The following is a 25119-nucleotide window of genomic DNA, read 5'->3' as shown; positions in this document are numbered from 1 at the left end:
GGGTGACTTTTTTCCCCAGGAGTCTCTTGGGCCTTTCCTGCAAATAGGGTCTTCCCCATCCCACCTCTCAGTCTTTAAGACACTCCAAGGTGTAGCTGCTACAACAAGGATCCACTTGATGCCATCTCTGTCTTCTCCTCCCCAGGAGGGCACACTCTTTGCCCTACCTGAAAATCTGACCCATTCTCCAGAAATTTCTAAGTCACTTTTGGATTTCATAGGTTGATAACATTTCCCAGAATTTTGTGGGCCCAATACAGGATTGTTTTTCTTTTCTCTCTCTCTCTCTTTGGCTAAATAAAGCCTTTAAAAATTACTGTCTTCTATCACCTTATTTCACAAAAGAAAGAACACTTCTAAAAAAATGGGACTCTTCTGGGTAGAATTTGGGAAATCCCATGGAGAGAGGAGCCTGGTGGGCTATAGTCCGTAGGGCCCCCAAGAGACTGACGTGACTGAGCATGCACACACATGCACATGACAAGCTAATTCCAGAATTTATATGGAAATGCCAGGAACACAGAAAGGCCAACAATCTTGAAAAAGAAGAGCAAAGTTGAAGAACGCATGCTTCTCCATTTCAAAACTTAACTTCGAAGTCATAGTAATCAAGACAGTGTGGTACTGGCATAAGGATAGACATATAGGTCAATGGAAAAAAAATCAAAAGCTCAAAAGAGATAAACTCTTACATTTATATGCAATTGATCTTGATAAGGGCACCAAAACAACTCAACATGGACATAATAGCCCTTTCAACAAACAGTTCTGGGATAACTAGATACACAAATGCAAAAGAATTAATTTGGACCCTATATAGTATCATGCCGGAGAAGGCAATGGCACCCCACTCCAGTACTCTTGCCTGGAAAATCCATGGACGGAGGAGCCTGGTAGGCTGTAGTCCATGGGGTCGCTAAGAGTCAGACAGGACTGAGCGACTTCACTTTCACTTTTTACTTCATGCATTGGAGAAGGAAATGACAACCCACTCCAGTATTCTTGCCTGGAGAATCCCAGGGACAGAGGAGCCTAATGGGCTGCCGTCTCTGGGGTCGCACAGAGTCGGACACGACTGAAGCGACTTAGCAGTAGCAGTAGCATAGTATCATACACGAAACAGCTCAATATGGACCATAGACATAAAGGACTGCAAAATCAGAAAATATCAGTGAGGATCTCTGGATTAGGCAATAATTTTCTAGATATAATACCTGAAGCATAAGCAATACAAGAAAAAAATGTATTAGCTGGAGATAAAAATTAAAAATGTGTGTTTTAAATGATGCCATCAAACAAGTGAAAGCACAACCCACATAACTGGAAAAAATGCTTATGCATTGTATTTATTATAAGGGATTTTATCCAGAATATATAAAGAACTCTTATAACTCGACAACATAAAGACAAATAATCTAATTCTAAAATGGGTAAAGGATTTGAATTACACAAAAAGATACACAAATGGTCAATAAGCACATGAAAAGATGCTCAACATTAGTCATTAGGGAAATGCAAATCAAAACTCCAGCACAATACAATTTCATACCTACTGGGATGGCTGTAATCAAGAAGGCAAATAATAACAAGTGTCGGCAAGGATGTAGAGAAATTGGCAACCTTATACATTGCTGGTGGGAATGCACAAAATGGCCACTCGGGGAAACAGTTTGGCAGTTTTTCAAATGCTAAGGATAGAGTTACCATATGACACAGCCTTTCTACCCAGGAGAAATGAAAACATACGCCAAAAAAAACCCCAAAACAAAAAACCCACCTCAAACACATATGTTCATAGCAGCATTGTTCCTAACAGCTAAAACAGTAGAAAAGTCCAGGTACCCATCGACTGATAAAGGGATAGACAAAGTGGGGTGTCCCTGTACCTGGAATCTTCTTTAGCCACAGAAAGGAACGAAGCACATGCTACCACAGGAATGAACCTCAGGACCATTATGCTCAGTAAAAAGAAGCCAGGAACAGAACACATCTCGTATGGTTTTATTCATTTGAAATGTCTGGATTAGGCAAATATACAGAGGCCGAAAGTAGATCAGAGGTCAGCAGGGGCTGAAGGGGAGGGACAGGGATTGGGGAGTGACCACTAATGGGTATGGAATTTGGGGGCAGGGGTGATAAAAAAGTTCTAAAATTCTCCTAGGGCGAACATTGCCTAACTGTGTAATAAATCAAAAGCCATTGACCTGTATACTTTAAATAGGTGAATCTTATGGCATGTAAATGGTATCTCATTAAGGCCAGAAACCATAAAAGTGGGCCCCAGGACAGATTGCATGTGGGTAAAGAGAGCAGAGCTCTGCGTCCTGAGGGCCTCTGAGTGTCTCAGCTCTGCCACTTTTCGGTTGTGGGATGGGACCTCAAACAAAATAGTCGACTGTGCTAAGTCTCAGTTGTCTCAACTCTATAGGGGGTGGGTGGAGGTGGGGTGGGGAGAGTGCAGGTGTTGGGGTTGTGAGGATTAAACAAGAGCATCTGTGTAAAGTGTCCAGAACATAGCCAGGGCTCAACAAACACCAGGCAGTTTTGTTCTTACGTTTCCATCTCATTCAAGTACCATCCTTTAAATGAAGTAAAGTTAATTTTGTGAAAATCAGTGAGATTGTTCCAGTGAGCCTGTCTGTCCTTTTTCTCACTTTGTAAAAACCGAACTAATGACAGCCTCCTTACCAGCCAGCATCACCCCTGCCAACCCTCACAGCAGGAGGGTACCGCCCACCCACACTGCATGCCTCTCTCTGAGAAGGAGACTGCCTAGACTGGGAGATCTCTACGGATCACTCACTCCAGTCCTTTCCAAACATATTTTAGAAGTGGGATCAGTCTTCACATGAAACTAAAATAACAATAACCATGATAGCAGCTAACAATTATTGAACCTTTACCATAAGCCAGTACCAGCTGAAGTACGCATTATCATGCGCATTATCTCCTTCAATAACCCTTGAGGTCCTCAAGGCCTGTTAGTAAGCAGCAGAGCCCTCAGTTTGTATTAAACTAACTAGCAAGCCTGTTAGTTTAATACAAAACACCTGTGCTCTGAATCCTGGGCCAGCTAAAAAGGGCCTGATCACAAGCGTTTGCATCTTAGATCCTAGACAGCTTACTTAACAGCTCAGAGCCTCAGTTTCCTCATCTCTAAGATACATATGTGCTCATGATAAAATACTAAGCAGGGTAATTACACTAAGCGCTTTGCACACATTAGAGCATGTAATCCACCCAACATCGTGGGAGGGCTCAGTGTTTGTTTTCGCTATTACTACACATCACCTCCTCATGCAGAAGCCCAGAGGGTGAAGTGGATTCAAGAAGGGTTATTCTGGTTGAAAAGAGCAGGGACACCACTTCTTTCTGTCTTATCTTCTGTTGCCCCTTCCCCCAAGGCAACCTTAAGAACCCCTCTTTAGGACTCTAGTGCTCCTTGAAGTATAGTTTGAAACTATGCTTCTCAGCATATCCTCACTCACTGCACAGATGAGAAAACTGAGACCCAGAGAGGGTAGGATACTGGTTCAAGGTCACACACTCAGGGGCAGAGATGGTTCTATAACCCTGGATTCCTGGCTCCCAACCGGGTTGTTGCTAAGGCAACTGGGATCCCCAGGTCTTCCTGCTGCCTCAGAGGAGGTTGTGTGGGTGCCAGAACTCCCAGGTTGGGCTCCCTACCCTCCTCCAGTCTCAAAGATAATCCTTTAAAGAATTAAGTGCAGCAATTATGTGGCTGAGACGGAGGTTTTGTTACTTTTTGGTAACCAGTCTTGCAGAGTCTCATTTACTGTCAGTTGAGTGCTCAGAGAGAACCCCCCTTGCTTTCCCCATCTCCATCAGAATTTCCTCCCCACCGCTTTCCCTTCAATTCACAGCAACACCCTGGATTGGCAACCCTCCACAGCACCTCCTCTCACAGCGCTTCCAGTTAGCACAGCAGACGGGCACTGAACAAGCAAAAAGCAGAGCAAAACCCTGAATGAGAAATAGTCACTAGTTACCTTCCAGTGTGTGGTTCTCTTGTTCAGAGTGGAGCAAGGAGTTGAGTCTGGGAGGAAGTACAGCCTGGCTGTTGCTCTTCCTTCTGCCTGGAACGTTCCTCTCTGACCTTGTGGCTGGCTTCTTCTCACTCTGGGTCCCCTCCCGGGTCATCTGTTCAGGGTGGCCTTCCCTGGCCAACCCCCGGAACGGGGCCAAGCTACTCTGACCCTTCTGCTTTCTTTAGGACACACAGCTCGCTCCAATCATCCAACTGATTGATTTGCTGATGCTTTTATTCTCTGCCTCCTCCCCTCCATTAGAAAGTCCGGCAGGCAGGAAGCACGTCTTTCTCACTCACTTACTGCAGGCCCAGCACATGGAGCAGTGATTGGCATGTGGTAGGGGCTCCATGTGAGTGTGTGTGTGTTTTCTTAGTCATGCCACTCTTTGTGACCCCATGGACTGTAGCCCACTGGTTTCCTGCATCCATGGAATTTTTCAGGCAGAAATTCTGGAGTGGGTTGCCATTTCCTACTCCAGGGGCTCCATACTATTTGTTAAATGAATAAGAGGAGGAAGGAATTGGAGAGCAAAGTGCAAAGAAGAGAGAGTTAAGAAAGAATTCTAGTTCCATGTCTGTCACTAACTTGCAGTGGGACCTTGGGCAAGTTTCTTAGCCTCTTTGGTTCACTATGTTGTCTTCAGTTGCAAAATTAAAGAATTGGAATTAGCGCTGGCTGCATGCTCACATCTCCCTATAATGCTTTTCACACTGAAGCATAATTTTGTTTTTAGACATCCATCTTACCCACCAAATGCTATGTTCTTAGGGACAGAAACCAAGTTTTAGTCTGCAATCTAACCTTGCACAGGGCGCTGAACATACAAGGACGCTAATAATGTTGGATGAGTGAATGGATAGATGGATGGATGGGTGGGTGGATGGATGGGTGGAAGGCTCTCAGAAGTCCCTTCCAGGAGTAGAGACTTAGGGTTCTAGGGGTCTTGTAAGCAGGGGCAATTAAAAGAGGAAGTAGGTATCCAGGTCTCTGCCTCCTTTGGTGTTTCAGCTTGGATATGCTCCTTAGTCTTCCCAAATCCATTTGGAGGGGTTCAGGCTGTTCCTGCTTCCCCAACCCCTAAGGCAGAGAACTACCTGCTCCATCAGAGGTAAGACCATGGAAGAAGTGGGACTTCTTGGTGGTCCAATAACTCAGACTCCAAGATCCCAATGCAGGGGCCCCAGGTTCAATCCCTGGTCAGGGAACTAGATCCTACATGCTGCAACTAAAGATCCTGTGTGTCACAACTAAGATGCAGAGCAGCCAAATAAATAATAAATATATTAAAGAAAAGACCATGGAAGGAGTGGTACAAGGGTGGCATATGACACGATCTCATTAAAGAGTTCAAGACAGCAAATCATCCAAACAGCACAGTGTGTAAAGGATACGGCAACAATCCAGTGGACTGGGGGCAGCTGGAGCACAGTCTGGTGTACTTTTCCTGCAAAGAGCTGGATGGTAAATATTTTAGGCTTTACGAGCTATATTTTCTCTGTTGTAGCTCCTCAACTCTGCAGCCACAGATGATTCCTAAATGAGTGAGCATGGCTGTATTCCAAGAAATCTAGGTATGGACACTGCAATTTGAATTTCATCTAATTATCATGTAACGCAATGTATTATGCTTGATTTGATTTTTTCTAACTATTTGAAAATCTCACACTCATCCTTAGCTTGCAAGCAGTACAAAAACAGGTGATGGGTTGGACTGGCCCCTGACCTAGAAAGGACAAGACAGTGTTGGGGAGCTTCTCTGGGAGGCTTTCTGCAGGAGTGACAGAGGGGCCAGGGAAGGATTTGGATAGGAGAGCAGCAGAGGTTCGGGTCTGAGGTGAGCAGCAGGGCACCAGCTCAAATGGCAGCAGAGGTCAGGAAGATGCAGGGCATGAGTGAGGCCGGCCAGGAGGGGCTGGGGGAACTCACACACCCCTGTCCCATCTGTCAAGACCTGCAGCATCTCAGCTCCAGTCCTTTATTGCCAACATGCCCGTTTTTCAGATATCCAGAGTTTCAAGAGAAGTCTGGATTGTTCTGAAAGGAAATATGGAAGAACAAACAAACAAACAACATAGACTGGGTCAAACAGGACCTGAGAAGGGGAGACTGGCTTATGGACCAGCGGCTTGCCATTCTGGGCTTTGGAGTGAGAGGGAAAACTTCTGAACCTGGGCGCATGCTCCAAGGATAGATGGACACTAGGAAGAGGGGACTGATGCCCACTGGATAAACAAGGCCTATATTCCCAAATAGTCCATTTGCCTGAAATACTTTGAGGAAATCATTGTTAAAGTCTAAGCATATTTGGTTAGATTGCAGAACTTAAATCTTCTCCTTTTTTTTTAATTAAAATTTTTTCTTAAATTGGCATTACATATAATAAAGTTCACTGATCTTATTAAGTACAGTTCAGTGGATTAATTTTGTTGGTTCCTAAACTCATGTATATGGAGTCATACAGAAAATGCTACTTGGGGTCTGGCTCGCTTCCCTCGACCTTGTCTGAGATCATTCATGTCACTACGGGTAGCAGTGGTCTGTGCTCACATACTATTGCTCCATTTACTGATTTTATGGCTAATGGGTATTTCGTTTGTTTCCAGTTTATGGATTCTATGAATGGCATCGCTATCACCATTCCTGTATGTGTCTTTTTGTGGACATAAGCACTCACTTCCCTGGGCTGTGGACTTGCTGGCAGTCTGGAAGGATGTGCTTGCTGTGAGTAGTTTCAGATTCTGCCTCCAGGTCCTCAGGGGCCCAGGCCCTCTCTCCTTTGCAGCTAGGTGCCCCTACTGGAACATTTGACCACACTGGTATGTGGCGGGGGGGGTGGGGAGCGGCAAGAACATGGCATGAAGAGCCAGAAGTCAGCGGTCAGCACATGGTACAGCATCAGTACCATGACACAGATCAGTGACCACACAGCATCAGCATCATTTTGATCCTTCACTCAGAAAAACAAGCTGAGTTGTCTGAGGTCAAGTAGATATTAAGGGGACACCCTGGGTTTAAATCCAGATTCATCCAACTCCAGAGTCATGCCGCTAATTGCTCTAACTACCTGGGAGTGGGGACCTATATTTTTACCCACCAGCATCCATTCCTTTCTTTTTGCTAACAGCATCTCAGTTGTGTTTTGGAGAGGCATCCAGGGGCTACCTGATGCAGTCTTAGTGGGCTGTCACTCTGGCCATCCTCAGCCCTGGGCCAAGGTGTAGGCTCAGCACTAGAATGAGGGGAGTCAGGTAGCGAAGGGTCCCAGGGTGAAAATTTTAAGGATGCACTCACTGTCTACTGTTGTGTTAGTTGTTCAGTCATTCTGACTCTTGGTGACCCCATGGACTGTAGCCCTCCAGGCTCCTCTGTCCATGGAATTCTCCAGGCAAGGATACTGGAGTGGGTTGCCATTTCCATCTCCAGGGAATCCTCCTGGCCCAGGGACAGAACCCGGGTCTCCTGCATTGCAGGCAGATTCTTTACTAAGCCCTCACTCTCAAGGCATGCAAATGTGGGGTCAGCCTCTCCCTCATCTCAGTTCTACAGGGACACAAGCTCAGCAAGCCCAGCCCCCTGGAAGCAATCTGGATCTTGAGATTGCTCACAGAGATGAGGGGCATCCTTCCAGTGGTGATGGTCTGAGTTGATCACCCATCCACTCCTGGCTCTTGTCTTTTGGGAGCTCTAGCTGTGAACCCTATACTCTCATTCTGTGTCGCTCATAACTAAGCCCTCGGCATTAATTTCCCCTTCTGTGTAAGTTATGCAAAGTTGGTTTCTGTGGCTTTTAAGGAAGACACTGTGTGCTCTGGAGCATATTGCCTGATGCTTCAGTCTCATTTACTCCATCTGGAAAATGGGGATTCAGTGCTTAGCACTCCAGCTGGAAAACAAGGCGAGTCCCCGGATAAGGGATACCTCTAGGCATTGCTTCCCAGCCTTGGCTCCATGTTGGCACCACCTACTGAGACTTAACAGCCTGATGCCTAGGCTTGCAGACATTCACAGTCTCTGGGGTGGGCTCACATAACAATATTTTGCAAAGTTCCACAGGTGATTCCAGGGAGTTATGAGGGCGAGAACAATTGCTCTAAACAATGCGGGATTTCTGTGGGTAATTAGCAGCTCCACTGCTCTTGCATCGCCCCCGTGGCTCCACACCTGGGACTTCAGCGTTGCATCAGCATGGCCCTCATCTGGGCAGCAGGCAGATGGGAGGAGAAGCAAGAATCTCTTATCTCTACTAGGCCTCTCTTATCCCTAGGTTTTCAAGGATCCCAGCAGCAGCCTGGTGAAAGCCAGAGGGCTTAGTTTAAAATCCTCAGGCAATTGGAGAGGCTTGTGCCTCAGAGTTGCTGAGGAGTCTGCAGCCTTAGAGCCTAAGGCCGTGGAGAGGTCATGGTGGCCATTTCCTTGCAGGAGGCACTGGCAGGGCCCCTGGAATAGGCAGCAGGAGTCCTGGGTTCAGGTCTCAATTCTGCCAATGGGACATCAACCAGTGAGCCCAGGCAAACAGCAACAGCTGCAAAATGAACAGATATTTAAGAATCATTGTATGCGAGGCATCAAGCTGGTATCCTCAACTGGGGCATGTTAAAGGACTCTGAATTAGAAGACAAAACTGGGACCCCAGGATCTGTACTTGTCAGTGGGCACCCAAGTGATTCTGGTATTGTGGGCCCTTGGATACTGACCCTGAGGTTGAGTGATCCAGGGGATTCCGAGGAGGGAAGCAGAGTTGAGCCTCACAGCAGAAGGTGCTGTGTCAGGGAGGAGTGGAATGTTTTGGATGATGAGACAAAGTGAGTAAAGTGAGACACTGACCTCAAGCAGTCTCCTAACATCAGGCCTTCAGTAACTCAACAGCTACTCGATGGAGTAGGACCTACTGCTGTGTAATATACATCCCAGCTCCTATGTCTTTTCCTCCACCAGCCAGTCTTGCATTGTCCTCTTTGTATATCTAAGACCAAGAACTCCTTTAGATTTGCTTATTTCCACAATCCTCTGACACTTACATGTAGCTTTATGCAGTTTCCCCTCTCATCTACTATTCGAGGCAGTTCTTATAATTTCCTGGTTAACATGAGAGACTGGACTGATCATCCTGTTTCTCAGTACAAAACTCTCATGGATACATGGTCAGTAAGAGTAAGTAAGTAAAAGGGCCCAAATCCAAACTTAGGCATCAGACCCTACATCCAATGACCCTAGACTAAGATTATCTATCTGTTTCTCTGCTTACTCATCCATTTGTCCCTCATCCATCCATTCAGCCAGCCACATGTTCATCCAACCACATTGCTAGCTTATTTTTGTCTGCTTATTTCTGCCATCTATTTAATATGCTCATCTATTTCTGTTTGGGCTTTCCTGGTGGCTCAGTGGTAAAGAATCCACCTGCCAATGCAGGAGGCATGGGTTCGATCCTGCCCTGGGGCAGGAAGATCCTCTAAGGAAGGAAATGGCAGCCCACTCCAGTATTCTTGCTTGGGAAATCCCATGGACAGAGGAGCCTGGCAGGCTGCAGTCCATGGGGTTGCAAAGAGTCAAACACGACTTCTTACCTACTAAACAACAATTTCTGTTTATCCATTTAACACAATTTGTGTCTATAACAAGTTGTTTATTGCAAATATTTATCGAGCCTGCCATATATCTCACTCCCCCTACTTGCATCTCCTGCTTCCACTCTCCAAATACCTCATCTTCCCTTTGAATGCTTTCTCCGCTGACCTTTTTCCAGGACCCTTAGTTTGTGTGACCACAGCCTCCACTTGCCTGTCTCCTAACTCACACTCTCCCCTGATTGCTGTGACCTGACCCCTTGTCCTTCCATGACTGCCCCGACCTGGTTCCATTCCTCCCTAGGCTAGACTCCGGGGAAATATTGATTGACTCACTGACTGGACCCCCAGCTGGGCTGTTTGCAACTCCAGGGCAAGGACCACGTCTCTTTCAGGGTTCCACCCTTCTCAATTTCCAGTCTAGGGCTAGGCACACGCTGCACATTTTGTTCATACTGGCTGGCTGGAATTTGCAGTCCTTGGGAGTTGGAAGGGTCCTTTCAACTATTATTCATTTGACAAATCTTGCATGATTTGTCTTACTAGATGCTCTTGCCAGGCCTAGAGATTAAAGAGTACAACCTTCTGTGCAGATGGGGACAGGGAAGCCCTGGGAATGACCAGGGCTCTGTCAAGGTCCCACAGCTGAGGCAGAACCTTGAGCACAGAGAAGAGAACATCACTACTATGGATTGTGATGGCTCCTGGGCTTCTCCCAGAGCCAGATGGCATGTGCTTGAAGGTGTCCACAGAGGAGGTATTGGGAAACCCGGGCTGCTTCACCAAGTCACACCAATCAGTCCCCAGTGAGAGCCACATGGAGCTGCCTTCTGGGTGGCAGGAGAGCCTGAGTCAGCTTCACCTGCACAGATGACATCAGAGTGACCGGGGGCTGGCAAGGGAGAGGAGTGGCCCTGGGGGCTCTAAGGGAAGGAAAGCAGGGGACCCTAGCTGGCTCCCAGGGTATCACACCCCTGACACAGGATATCTGAGCAATGGAGTCCACGGCCAAGTATCAAGGACTCTCTAATTAGGCTGGACTTTCCCTCACTGTTGGAAATATCCGCTCTCCCTGTCCCTACCCTATGCTAAAATCAGATTCATAAGATATGATGTTAGAGTTTATCTAGCTCTGAGGTTCTTAAACTTGAGAGAGCCCCAGAATGAGTTCCAAGCCCGGGTAGCTCCGGGTAGCACACCACTGAGCGAAAAAGTTGCAGCAGGACACACAATATACTGCTTTAACAACCCACCCCACCCCCTGAATCTTCCCTGGTGGCTCAGAGGTTAAAGCGTCTGCCTCCAATGCCAGAGACCTGGGTTCGATCCCTGGGTCGGGAAGATCCCCTGGAGAAGGAAATGGTAACCCACTCCAGTATTCTTGCCTGGAGAATCCCATGGACAGAGGAAGCCTGGTAGGCTACAGTCCACGGGGTCGCAAAGAGTGGGACACGACTGAGCGGCTTCACTTACTCACTTCACTTACCCCCTGAAAGCAAGCGAAAACCCCCAATGCTATATATCTCCTACTGGTATATTTATATGTGAATGTAAGAAGGGTTACACACCTAAATAATTACATTGTTTGCCTTTGAAGAAGGTATTGCTGGTGGTGGCAAAGAGGCCTTTAGCCTTAAATGTAATTCTTTATTATTTGAGAAGGAAAATATACCATGTAAATGCAACACTTAAAGATTTCTCCAATTTTTTTTCACCCATTTTATCTGGTTGGAAGTCTGAGAATCTGCGTTTTAGCAAAGTTTCTGTGCTTCTGTACAGTTGATCCATGAATTGCACTTTGAGAAAAGCTGGTCTAGTCCCATCATTGTACAGATAAGTTGAGAGTCAGAGAGTCAGGAAACTACCTAAGACCACACAGCATGATAGTGACTGAGCTGGGACTTGAGCCCAGGAGGTTTTACTCCACGGCGCTCTTGTACATGATGACATGAGAAAGAAACTCAGGAGAAGAGTGGAGATTGGGGATAGGGCATGGATGTGCACAGGCAGAGTGTGAGCAACTGGGGCTCAGTGTACACTGGGAACTGGGCCCATTGGCGGCCTCTGTGCTGGAGAGGGATACAGGGATGGTGGGTAGGGGAGGAGGAGGCAAGAGGGGGAATTATTACTCATCTTTATGATTTTTTATCAAGCCAGCCTGGTCTCAGGCCCCTCTTCCTTTCTGGATTTCCCTGCCTTGTGCAGCTCACTGCTGAGGCCCTCCTGTTTCCAGCAGGTGCAATGGCTCCCGTTTTGGACAGCCTTGTGGCTAGGTAACCTGGGGCATTTGTTTTCCCTTTCTTGACTGCATCATCTTCATCTTTAACTTATACAGTGGACTGAGCTTCCCTGGTGGCTCAGTGCTAAAGAATCCACCTGCAATGCAGGAGACGCAGGTTCAACCCCTGGATCAGGAAGATCCCCTGAAGAAGGAAATGACAACCCACCTCGGTATTCTTGCCTGGAAAGTTCCATGGACAAAGGAGCCTGGCAGGGTACAGTCCAGGGGGTCACAAAGAGTTGGAGATGATTGAGTGACTAAACAACAACAAACATACAGAGGCTCCCAAACCTGACTCGGCACCCTCTTAGAGACTCATTTAAAAATCCGGAAAGCTGCGCTTCCCTGGTGGCTCAGAGGTGGAGAGTCCGCCTGCCAGTGCAGGAGACATAGGTTCCATCCCTCATCCAGGAGGATCCCACATGATGCAGAGCAACTGAGCCACGGGCAGCAACTATTAAGCCTGTGCTCTAGAGCCCAGGAACTGCAGCTACTGAAGCCCACATGCCCTAGAGCCCATGCTCAACAACAAGAGAAGCCACTGCACTGAAATGAGAAGCCCACACCCCTACTAGAGAGCAGCCCCCATTTGCCAGAACCAGACAAAACCTTCTAGCATTGAAGACCCAGCACAGCCAAAAATAAATGAATAAATTCAGGCTCCTCTGTCCATGGGATTTGCCCGGCAAGAGTGCTGGAGTGGATTGCCATTTCCTTCTCCAGGGGATCTTCCTGACCCAGGAATCGAACCCAGGCCTCCCACATTGCAGGCAGACACTTTACCATATGAGCCACCAGGGAAGCCCTGGTTACAGACTGCTGGGCCCCTCTGTAATGGGGAGGGGACTGAAACGTGGGGTTTTTTTTTTGTCTTTTTTCTTTTAAAACTTTTTATTTTATATTGGGGTATAACTGATTAATAATGCTGTGATAGTTTCAGGTACACAGCAGAGCATCTCAGCCATACATATGCATGTATCCATTCTCCCCAAACTCCCCTCCCATCCAGGCTGTCACAGAACATTGAGCAGAGTTCTCTGTGCTATACAGTAGGTCCTTGTTTGTTATCCATTTAAAATACAACAGTGTGTACTTATCAATCTCAATGGAACTTGCATGTTTTAACAACCTCATCCCTCTGTCCCTCCGGGATCCCTACAAAGTCTTCAGTTAGAAAACCGCTGTGCTACTAGTCATTTTCCCTGAGCAACACCTCCAGCCCTGGGCCTTGGGCAGTCTGAGGTTTGGCCTGTGAGGAGGGCTGTGGGCACTGAGGAATCCAGAGCGGCAGGCAGGCCTGCTCCCCAGGAGACCTCTCCCCTAGCCACCCCTTGTCTAGTGGTTCTGGATTTCCTCCCTCAGGGCCGGCCTCTTCCTCGCCTGGGCAGAATGTCTGGAATGTGGGGCTGGTTGGGCTGCCAGAGCTGCCTCTGGAATCCAGGCATTGGAGAGCAGACTCTTGCCTCTGAAGGCCTCTGCCCTGCCAGCCTGGAGGTGACTGTACAGGACCCAGGCGTCTGAGAAAGCGAGGAAGGGGCAGGCATTAGGGCCCTGAGCACATCGGGCAGTCTCTCCGGGCCTCAGTTCTTTTGTCTGTGTGCTAGGTGAAGATGTATCACACAGTTAATGTGTGTTCCGTCGCTTCAGTTGTGTCCGATTCCTTGTGACCTCCTTGGACTATAGCTCGCCAGGCTCCTCTGTCCATGGAATTCTCCAGGCAAGAATACTGGAGTGGGTTGCCATTTCCTCCTCCAGGGGATCTTCCTGAGCCAGACTGAACCAACCTCTCCTGTGTCTCCTGCATTGCAGGCAGATTCTTTACCAAACAGCCACCAGGGAAGCTCCTTTATTTGTAACCATGTCCTACCCTCTACACGTATGGCGTTTTGGCACGTGCCATCTATCTGTTGTAGGAAGCGGGAGGTCCCCCTTCAGGGCTCCAAGAGCGGGCTCTTGTCTAACACTCGGAAAAGAATTGTCTGAGGAGACATGCACTGACAAAGCAAGAGATTTTATTGGGAAAGGGCACTCAGGTGGAGAGCAGTAGGGTAAGGGAACCCAGGAGAACAGCTCTGCCGCATGGCTCACAGTCTCGGGTTTTATGGTGATGGGATTAGTTTCCGGGTGGTCTTTGGCCAATCATTGTAATTCAGAGTCCTTCCTGGTGGTGCACTCATCGCTCAGCCAAGATGGATGCTAGCGAGAGGGATTCTGGGAAGTGGACGGACATGCGGTGTCTCCTTTTGACCTTTCCCTAACTCTTCTGGTTGGTGGTGGCTTATTAGTTCCGTATTCCTTACCAGGATCTCCTGTCATAAAACAACTCATGTGAATGGTTACTAAAGGGACTGGCCAGGGTGGGCGGTTTCGATCAGTGTGCTTCCCCTAACATATCCATTCTCTGCACCTATCATATTTCATTAGCACCATATGAAGAGCTATTGGAACTTCATAGATGAATTAGACACCACTGATTCGGAAAACCACCACTTTTTGCCCCAGGCACACTGCTTAGAGCTTTTTTCTTTTTTTTTTTTTTGATGTGGACATTTTTTAAAAAGTCTATATTGAATTTTTACACTATTGCTTCTGTTTTAAGTTTTGTTTTTTTGGCCTCAAGTCATGTGGGATCTTAGTTCCCCAACGAGGGATCAAATTGGCAACCCCAAGGCTGGAAGGCAAAGTTCTAACCACTGGACCACCAGGGTCCAGTGGAGGTTTGCTGGAGGTTTGCTGATTCACTATCTTATTTAATCCTGACAACCCCTGTGAAATAAGAACCCCATTCAGCCACTTCTATTTTCACCCCCATTTGGCAGATGAGGAAACTACTTCCCAGAGAGATTAAGTAACTTGTCCAGTGCCTCACAGCTGCAAGACGGCAGAGCTGGGTTTGAATCCAAATGTCTAACTTTGAGTCCAAACCTCCCGTTGTGCCCCAACTCCTTGGTAAATGCAGCAAGAGGGAGAGGGACCACACAGTGCTATCCTTTCCAGACCTCACTGTCAGACCAGCACAGAGCAATCTGCACTTGACAGGGGCACAGAAGCCCTGGCAGTTCATGGGGAGGTGCAGAGGGAGAGGCCAAGAGACCTTCCTGAGCGGGCAACCGGGTGATGGACCTGGTAGGCGTGGGCAGGATGGCAGTCTCCCAGTAGGAGCCAGTGGAGGGTGATGGGCTGAAGCTGACCGATATGCAGGCCATCTGCACCTCATCTATGAGGCCCAGTGTAAAAGGATAATGTGGGGGGCCTTATTCAAAAGTTACTCGGATGTGTAAGACAGAGAAAGCAGAGCACTGGGTCGAGAGTGGGGCCTTGCTAGATGCAGGTGGCGTGGCCATGGATCCAAATCCTGTGATTAGACTGGAGCATAACCAAGGGCCGAGGCTAACAGCACAGGTCTTAGATATAGATAAACTCGGTTCAAATCCTATCTCTGCCATTTAAGAGTATGACGACCTTGGACAAGTCACTTAAAACTAAATCCCTAACACATATATATGGAATTTAGAAAGATGGTAACAATAGCCCTGTATACGAGACAGCAAAAGAGACACTGATGTATAGAACAGTCTTATGGACTCTGTGGGAGAGGGAGAGGGTGGGAAGATTTGGGAGAATGGCATTGAAACATGTATACTATCATGTATGAAACGAGTCGCCAGTCCAGGTTCGATGCACGATACTGGATGCTTGGGGCTGGTGCACTGGGACGACCCAGAGGGATGGTATGGGGAGGGAGGAGGGAGGAGGGTTCAGGATGGGGAACACATGTATACCTGTGGCAGATTCATTTCGATATTTGGCAAAACCAATACAATATTGTAAAGTTTAAAAAAACAAAAACTAAATCCCAGTTCCTTCCTCTGCAAAATGAAAATGGTAACAGTAGTGCCTTATCAGGAGGATCTCTTTCAGGATCAAATGAGATGATGCTTAGCCTAATACTTCATAAATTGGGACAAATATCAGTTATTTATAGATTCATTGTAATTGTTGTTATTACCATACAAAAGGCAGAAAAGTGGTTTGTGGCTGTGGAGAAGGGGACATGGGAGGGATACTGATTCTCGGGGGTGTGGGCAGGACCAATCAGATCCCCTGGTCTGGGGGCAGGTAAGGGTGGGTATGACATCAGAGGTTCTGTTTCATGTCCATTTTGGAGCGACTCACCACCTCCCAGCTTCCTGTTGGGGTGACCTAACCAAAGCCTTGGACCAGCCAGCCGGGCTCCGGGAGCTCTGTGCCAGCCCCACCCACCAGAACCAGCCTGGGGCAGGCTGACAGAGGGCTGGATTGGGCAGGTGAGCTCATTCTCTCCAGCCTGACCAACCAAGCCGGACACTGCTCCTGGCAGGAGCTGTCAGAACTCCCAGCTGGGGGTCAGGATGAGCTGGAGGGCCTGGTGGTGCCCAGATGCCCATGGCCAGCAGGTCTGCTGAGTGTTTGATTACATTCCCGGGCACCCCAGGTAATGCCAGGGCTAGTGGTTCCCACTCCTGCTGTGTCCCGTCTGTCAGCCTCGGAGCTGACATCCCCCAGCTCAGCCCCCACAGCCCACCTGCCTTCCACCTTCTGCTGCTTCCCCTGGGCTGCAGCCCTCATGGAGCCAGGTGGCCTCATCCCCGATGACTTCATCCTCCTTAAAGGCACCATGTCCCTTTCTTTGACAGTCAAGCCTCTGGAGCCCTTCCTGTCCACAGGTCCACAAACTGACTCCAGGGTCCCCGCTCTGTACCCACTCCCATGCCGCTCTATGTGACCCTCCCCAAGAAGAACACAGTACGACAGAAGAGAGGCCAGCCCCAGAGATGACAGCTTGCATCTCATGTTCATTGACCATGTTGTCTCAGTGTAACCAGTCCATCAGCCAACTGTCCCCATGAGCTGAATCTTTTCTCCGGACCAGTCCTCCAAGGTGGACTACACTCTTCCCATACCCTCTGGGTATGCAGCTCACATGGGGCAGTAATGCAGAAGTTCCCTCCATTAGGGTGACAGACCAGTCCCATTTCCCTGAAAGCCCCACATCCCTTGAAGCCCCTCAGTCCCATGCCAAGCAGGTTGCTTGTCAGCCAATCCTGCACTTGCATCTCTGATGTCCTGGCTCTCATGACTTGTGCCTCTGATTTCCCCTGAATTAACCTAAGATTTCAGCCTTCCCCAGAAGGAATTAGAGGGGTTCAGCCTGTTACAAATGAAAATACAATTATCTGTGCTTCTAGACTCTCTGGACACCTTGAAATTTTCCATCTGTTTAGAATTTTCATCACTGCTCAAGCCCCTCATTTACACTCCCTACACCATGGGGAATGTGGACAGATTGCTCTAGAAAGGAAAACCTAGGAGGGAGAGGGGAAGCACTCACCCAGACCACAGTGGGGAGTCTAGCTTTCTCCAGGCAAAACAGGAGAGTGGGCAGGGATGGAGTGCTAGGTCTTTCTTTAGAAGCTTACAGCATCCTATGTCAAGAATACTAGAGCTTTAGAATCTCAGAGCTGGATCTTAAAGATCAGAGTTCAACACCTGCTTCAATGAAACAGGGAAACTGAGGTCCAGGCAGGGGATTCAGAATCAGATGTAATTCTTTTAATGCCTATGACATGGCTGACACTGCTGGGAAACACTGATGCCAGGGCCTGTTCCCAGGGAGTCAGAGGCAACAATTCAGTGGGTGGGCAGTGGTTGGACACTAGAATTTGTAGCTCCCCAAGTGATGCCAGTGTGCAGCAGCCCCAGTTGAGAACTCCTGGGTTAGACAGAGATCCCTGGAGCTTCCCAGGTGGTTCCATGGGTACCTGGTTAGGACCTGGGGCCAGCAGGGAGGAGGATCAGGGCCTGAGGCAAGAGTGGAGGGGGAACTGGAGAGGAGGGGACGGATGTCAGTAGCGATCTGCAGTTCTCGGTTCATCCCATTCCTCATCTCCTCTTACCCCCAGGCTGCAGACATCCCTTCACTGGACAGGCTGGAGGCCAGTCTTGGCCAGGATGGGGAGCCCAAAGGCAGATAGTCGCACATGACTAGTCAAAGGATTCGTGGGGCTGCCTAGCCACCTTCCTCGGGTTAATGCCTAATCGGCCCAGACTGGGAGACTTGGGCGGCAATCAGCCAAGTGGATAATTGCCCAGGTTAGCCTTTCCATTGGTGTTGATCACAGGAGTCCTCTCGTGCTGTAAACCCCTACGGCTTTCAGGCAGCCTGTAGGAGGGACGCCTGGGAGATTCCTCCCTGGACGTCTCAGGCAACACGTGGCAGCCACTTGCTGGACACCTGTGGTCATGCCCAGTGCTGGTGACAGATCCCTGAGGGCGTGGTCCACAGGGACTGCAGTCATTCCATGAATGGATATCTCCCGAGAGCTGGGATATAGCCAAGAGTCTCTTCACTCCTCCATAAACAAGATCAGAACCTGGGGACTTCCCTGGTGGTCCAGTGGTTAAGAATCCACCTGCCAACTCGGGGGACACAGGTTCAATCCCTGGTCAGGGAACTAGATCCCACATGCCCATGTACAACGAAGCCCGTGCAACACAACTACTAAAACCTGTGCGCCCTAGAGCCCATGCTCCACAGCAAGAGAAGCCCCTGCTGGCTGCACCTAGAGAAAGCCCACTGACAGCAATGAAGATCCAGTGCAGCCAAAAATAAATATATTTTTAAAAGACCAGAACCTTAATGGTTCCACTTAAACACAGGGTCCCCTAAACCAGAGCCTGAACATCTAGAAAACCTAGTCCTAGCCAAAGAACCAGGTGTTAGCATTTGTCACTTGGCAGAGGAAACATATCTTTTCTAAGTGGCCTCAGCAGTTTTGAGTCCATTTAACAAATGAGGAAACAGAGGAAATTGATGTCATCTGCCTTAGGTCACATGGTTTTGATAAGAGTAAGAATAAGGATAAATAGAATGTTTATTTATTAACCAGGTTCAAGGGCAGCTTGAACAGTAGCTCAGCTGGACATCAGGTAGAACTGCTAAGAATCAGAACTGACTGCTGGGAAAGGTAGTGAGTTCCCCATAATTAGAGGTATGCAAGCAAAGACTTATTTATTTGTCAGGGAAGCAGCAGAAGGGTTGCAAGTCCAGGGAGAGAGGAAGGTAGGGGTACTGAACAGGATGGTCTCAGAGCCATTTTCAGCTCTGTGGGGCGAATAACTATATCCCCAGTGCCTAGTACAGTGCCTGGAAAAGAGATCCAGGCACTGAGCTGTGCATTTTACACACATCTCTGTCCCATGATTCTGCACAACCTTACAAAGCAGGGATTCCTGTTACCCCCATTTCACGGCTGGGGAAGCCAGAGATCAGAGAGGTTAAGTCACTCATGGAGAAAATCACAGCTGATAACTGTAAGAAGAATTTCCTTTTATGGGGGACTTAGTCTGCTAAGTGCCTTCCCTCAACCTTTATATCATTTAAATCTCATAACAATCTTGTAAGGTAGGAGTTATTATCTACCCAAAAGGAAACTGAGGCTCAGACTAGTAACGCCCCCAGAGTTACTGAGTTAGTAGGTGGCAGTGCCAGGGTTCTGAACCAGACCTCGAGGGGAGGGGTGCTTGTGCTTGTTCATCTCAGATCTGCAGAGTTGGGAGGAGAAAGGAGAGAATTCTGGCCGGAGAGCTGAGCAACCTGGGGCCTTTCCCAGGGCCTCGTGGTCTCTGTGCATCCTCAGACAAGTACGATCTGACCGGGGCCTCAGTTTATCCCTCTGTAAAACAGAGAAGGCAGTTGGAGATGGGCAGGACTTCTCAGCAACTCTCCAGCCATCATTTTCCATGACTTGATTCCCCACCGTGAGTTCTGGGCCACAACCCAGTTGGCTCCCTCCCTCCCTCCTGCTCCGTGAGACAGAGAGCTGGCAGGAGGGGATGATCCGCCTCAATTCTCCCACCTCCTTTTCCCTCCTCCTCCTCCTGGGCTGGGACACACCTACTCCAACTTTCTCAGCAGCCTCTTTGAGTGTGCGCCTTCCTGCTCTGAGACTCCGCGCCTCCCTCCGGAGCTTGTCAGCCCTTGTGAAAGGGGCTCCTGCCCAGCGGCCCACTCCGGGGCACCCTCCCCCACCCAAAGGGCCCAGGTAAGAACTGCTGGAGGGTGGGAAGTCAGGGGGCGGGGGTTGCGAAGTTTATCCATTCTGGTCCCCAGTAGGGGCTCCTGGAAGGTTCAACAGAACCTGGGAGATGGCTGGAGCAGGCACAGCAGGGGTAGGATGCCTGGGCCCTGCCTGAAGCCAGGTACACCTAGGTACACTGAATGAGGCCAGCCCAAGCCTAGCGCTGGGGATCGGGGCCCAGAATGGACAAGGTTAGGGCTTTGATCTCCTGGAGGAGCAAGGTCATATTTGTATGTGTGGAAAGTTGGACTCCTTTGCTTGGAAGAATGAAATTCCTTGCTCAGGCTTTCTGGGGATGACCTTCAAGGGGATGGGGAGACAAGCTTCTCTTTGATTTGAGGAGGAAGGGCTGGGGCCAGGGAACCAACAGATGCTAAGACCTCGTGTGTGTCCAAGGCGGGGGGCACAGGATCCCTACACAGACAGAGTCACCTGGTGAGGGGGCGGGAGGCAGGCCTAAGGGAGAGGTAGACATCTGGCCGGCCCTGACTCTTGTGGGACTCTTTAGAGGCACCCAGATTAGAACCTCAACTCTCCTGGCTGGGGGAGGGCTGTGAAAGGCAGCGAGCCTGAGGCCAAGGGCAGCACTGGGGTGGGTGGGGGGAGCGGGAGCAACTCTTGGGGGAAGCAGGAATCCGATGTGTATCTGTGGAGGTAGGATGGAGGGAGTGGAACACTGAACAGGGCCGCCAGGGCCGGAGTTCAGCCCTCCTCCTGGGTGGGGGCGGAAGTAGCCCTCCGCTTGGGGGGGAAGCAGCGACCATGCTGAGGTATGCTGAGGGCTCAGAGAGGCTAGGCTGTCTCTGACCCCAGGCGCACAGCACTCAGGAGCAAGGCTGGGGTTTAGGGCACCAGGGAGGTAGAGAAGCAGGCTCAGGATGCAGTACTTTCAATCCTTCAGCTTCCTCTATGGATGGGTGGGTGGGGGAGCGCTGAGCCTGGGCAGGTGGGCAGTGCCCTCCACGCAGAAATGAGCAACAGTTACTACTACAGCTGACACCTTTTGGATGCTTCCTGTGTTCAGGGATGGGGCTGACTACGTAGGGTCATTTGAAAATGTTGCATTTTCAAAGCAGGCAGGGGAAAGGAGAATTTCATTATTTGTGTGCTTGTAAGTCATGGGCGGTGTGGCTTGAAACTATTCCATACAGTTCTGGGCCTATTTCCCTACATTTTAAATAAGGGGGCAGTTGGATTATTGTTAAGATCCATTCCTTTTTAATTAATTTTAAAACATTGGAGTATAGTTGCTTTACAATGCTGTGTTAGTTTCTGCTGTACAGCACAGTAAATCAGCCATACATATACATATGTCCATTCTCTTCTAGACTCCATTCCCACATAGGTCATTACAGAGCATCCCTGTAAGATACACTCTTACTCTCACTCCCACAAGGCTGCTGGGTAGACAGAGCAAGAATGATTGCATTTTGCAGGTGAGGAAGCTTTGGAACTTAGCATCCCCCAGTGCAGGAAGAGGCAAGCTCAGGTTCCTCCCAGGGCTCTCCACGGAGCACAGATTACACCCCTGGCAGGAAAGGACTGAGCCCATGAACTGGCTAGGGTGGTGGAGCAAAACAGCGAGGCCCTGTCTGCTACAAGCTCCCTGGGCCTCAGTTTCCTCATCTGTAAATGGGGAGAATCTGGAGGGAATCAAGGTCTCCCTAAAACTTGTTTCCATGCTCAGTGGCCTCTTACGGATGCAGGGAACCAGACCTAGAAGGACATTGGCACGCTCCAGATCACACGTGTCAGCTGCCCCTGTGTTTTCCACTGGCAGAGGTGGCCAGGGCCCCCTGCACCAGGCCTCTGTGAGCTGGGCCGCCATGGTCCGCTGCACGTACACTCTTCCCCAGGTGCCACTGAACTCACCTCAGCCTGACAGTTTTCCTTCCCCAGGACAGGCTGAGGCACTGAGACTGCTGCTGGCCAGGCAAGAACGTGGGGCAGCCTTAGAGGAAACCAGCGTGTGTTGGGGGTGATGGTGTTGGCATAGTCAGGGATGTTCCTGTGCCCACCGGGTGGACCCTGCCTTTTTGGTTCCTTCAGTAACATGTGGGCCAAGCTTCTGAAAGTTCCCGTGCTTCCTGGGCTCCAGCACAGGCTGAGCTAACTGAGAAACTTCATGCTACTGTTTCCCTGACTAACGGTACTGATGCTTACATTCACAATAGGGGTTTTCAGACAGGTCTGTAAAGAAGGGTATGGGTCCAAGACTTATAGGATGAACTTGTGGTTGCCAGGAGGGAAGGATAGGGGGAAGGAATAGTTAGGGAGTTTGGGATGGACATGTACACATGGCTATATTTAAAAGGACCTACTGTATTGGACAAGGAACTCTGCTCAGTGTTATGTGGCAGCCTGGATGGGAGGGAAGTTTGGTGGAAAATTAATACATGTATATGTATGGCTGAGTCCCTTTGCTGTTGACCTGAAATTATCACATTGTTAATCGGCTATGTCAGCCATACACATACATTTACAAATAAAAAGTTTAAATTAAAAAAAAAGGAAGATGAGTGTTGGTCCAAATCCTAGATATTATTGGTTGTATGACCTGGGCCTCAACTTCTTCAAACCTCAGTTTCCTCATCTGAAAAAATGGGGCAAATAACAATCCTTTTCTCAGAGACTGATGTGAACATTAAATGAGATAATGCATGTGGTGCCCAGAGCATGATCATTAATTAATTAATTGGCTCCTCTCCGCTTCCCCTGGGGTAGAGATCATCTCGGGCACCCTGAAGTATTCCTTCCTAAGACAGATCACAATTGTAATTACTAGTTATTTGTGTACATTTTATATGATACAGTCTCTCCTACTAAGTGTTGCTCACAGCTCCGGAATCCGTGTCTAGCGCAGCACCTGGCACGTAAAAGCAGCTCAGTGTGTATCTATTAAGAGAATGAATGAGTCTTCACAGATGAGGACTGACACTCGGAGGGACTAAGCATTAGTCCAACCCCACCATAGATGAGAGTGAAAGGGTCCCTAGACATCACTGAATCAGACATGGAGGCCTCCCTAGAGAAGACTGATAAGTTGGCTTGGGGTCACGCAGCAAGTGAGTGGGGAAGGCAGGGCCATGTCCCAGATCTTCTCACCTTCCTCTGCCTCTCTCTGCCTAGCCCAGATCAGGAGACAGTCCTGCTTCCTATGTGAGTGGTCAGCCTCAGAGGCCAGGGAATTGCCCCCATACCCCTGGAAGCAATTTGGGATGAAGAACAAGGTTGATCCCTAAACTGTAAGATGCCTTTCAGGGGACAAGGGACATACACATCACCAATCAGATCCCTCCTCCAACCCCCACCAACACACACACACACACACGTACACACCTGCACACCATCCCCTCACTATTGCCAGAGAGTCGGTAAGAATCTGCAACTGTACGAGAGGAAGGTGCTCAGGAGTTCCCTCAAGTCTCCTTTAAGAATTATTAGGTCCATTTTAAGGAAATCCCCAAAAGAGGGAATAAATGCATACATATAGCTGATTTACTTTGCTGTATAGTGGAAACTAACACAACATTGTAAATCAACTATACTCCAATAAAAACTTCAAAAAAGAATTATTGGTTCCATATTATAAATGGAAATTTGTAAATTGGTTCCATTTTACTTGCCTAAAGTCAGTAGCCCAGCTTTCGATGGGTCCTGGGCCTAAGCGCAGCCCCGAACATTGAATGTTGAAGAGAGAGCTGTTGATGTACTGAGCCCCTTGAACCACCAGGTTAGACCATGTCACCTATATCTTCTCTTCTACTCTGCACGACCTCCCTGCAGGCCTGCAGTTGTGATCCTCCACCACTTCTTTTTGCTGTTGCTATTAGTTTCCAGCGTGGACATGAATAGAGACTCAGAAAAGCTAAGCCACTTCCTTTCAGTCGCACAGCTTCTGTTTTCTCAACAGATCCTTAGTTCAATAGACACTTAGTGCTTACAATGTGTCAGGCCTCCAGAGACTCACAGCTAGCGGAGGCAGGTCTGTAAGTGGATGGTTTAATACCTTGAGGTAGGTGGGAAAATAGAGGCAAACTCAAGCAGGCAGCGGGGCCTGAGGAGCCATACACAGTTAGCCTAGTACGGAGTTAGTGGAGCAAGGCTTCTAGGAGTAGCTGGGACTGGATACCAGTTTTGAAGACTAAATAAGGCTTAAATAAAGAAAAAAAGTGGGAAAGGCAATTCAGAAAGTATCACATGCAAAAGTATAGCAGTTAAAGAAAACACCATGTATGTGCAGGCAACTGTCAGCTGGGTAGAGAATATTTGGAGATGTGCTCTGAAAGGCCAATTATGTCGGGCCAAGGAGCGTGACTTTACATATATATATAAATATGATGATGGCCCACCATTACCCACTGACTGACAAACTACCTCCTGAAAGAGGTGATGCCTCAAGCAGTTTCCAGTTTGGAGCCTGCAGAAGAGAGAAATGTCTCCTCTGCCCGCCTCCTCTGCCCACCCCACCCCACCCCACTGCGGAGTCCTTCTCCATTCCTGAAACTGGTGCGGGCCCCTGCCAGGTGACCTGGAGTGGCAGGTAAACGACAACTGCCCGTCCCCTGGCCAGGGGGCAGGGAACAGCGACGCAGAGCTCTCCTGTTCCCAGTTCTCGTTCAGTTCCAGCACCCACAGCAGTTGGCCTCGGTGCCAGTTGAGCAGGACTGCACATGCCAGCTGTGGGGTAACGTCAGCATGTGTGTGCGTGTTGGCCCATGTGTGCTCACGTGTCCCAGCTGAGAGCTGCTGTTTGTGCCTGCAGCACCCGCTTCTCTCTGGGTCCTCCCAGCAAATGCAAGGCTATACAGCACAAAACGCATCACTGGGATACTTAAACACTCAGCCTTGATGCCAGTATGGCACCATGGTTGGCACACCAGCTCTGGAGCCAGGGCACTTGAGTTCTGGTCCTGGATTTGCTGCTTTCCAGCTCTGTGACCTTGAACCCATCATTTCATGTTTCTGAGGGGTTTGGGGTGGATAAAGCTATCCACCTCACAGAGTTGCTGTGAGTTGATCCATACAAAGCTCTTAAGATCTTAGCATAGCAGTCAGCGCATACTAAAAGCTCAATAAACGTTAGCTACTATTACAGA

General features: G+C 48.8%; 1 protein-coding gene across 1 annotated transcript in view; it reads left to right on the top strand.

The window, feature by feature from the left end:
- The first annotated feature begins 19887 nt into the window (after positions 1–19887).
- FAT2 (FAT atypical cadherin 2) overlaps positions 19888–25119 on the top strand; it is a 98840-nt gene continuing 93608 nt past the window's right edge. The window contains exon 1 of the mRNA XM_024994265.2: positions 19888–19984. The gene's annotated coding sequence lies outside the window, so the exon portion shown is untranslated. The remainder of the gene's footprint in view (positions 19985–25119) is intronic.

The sequence above is a fragment of the Bos taurus genome, chromosome 7 (genome assembly GCF_002263795.3).
Source record: "Bos taurus isolate L1 Dominette 01449 registration number 42190680 breed Hereford chromosome 7, ARS-UCD2.0, whole genome shotgun sequence".
In the NCBI taxonomy this organism is placed as follows: domain Eukaryota; kingdom Metazoa; phylum Chordata; class Mammalia; order Artiodactyla; family Bovidae; genus Bos; species Bos taurus.
This window is presented reverse-complemented; position numbering and strand designations above follow the sequence as displayed.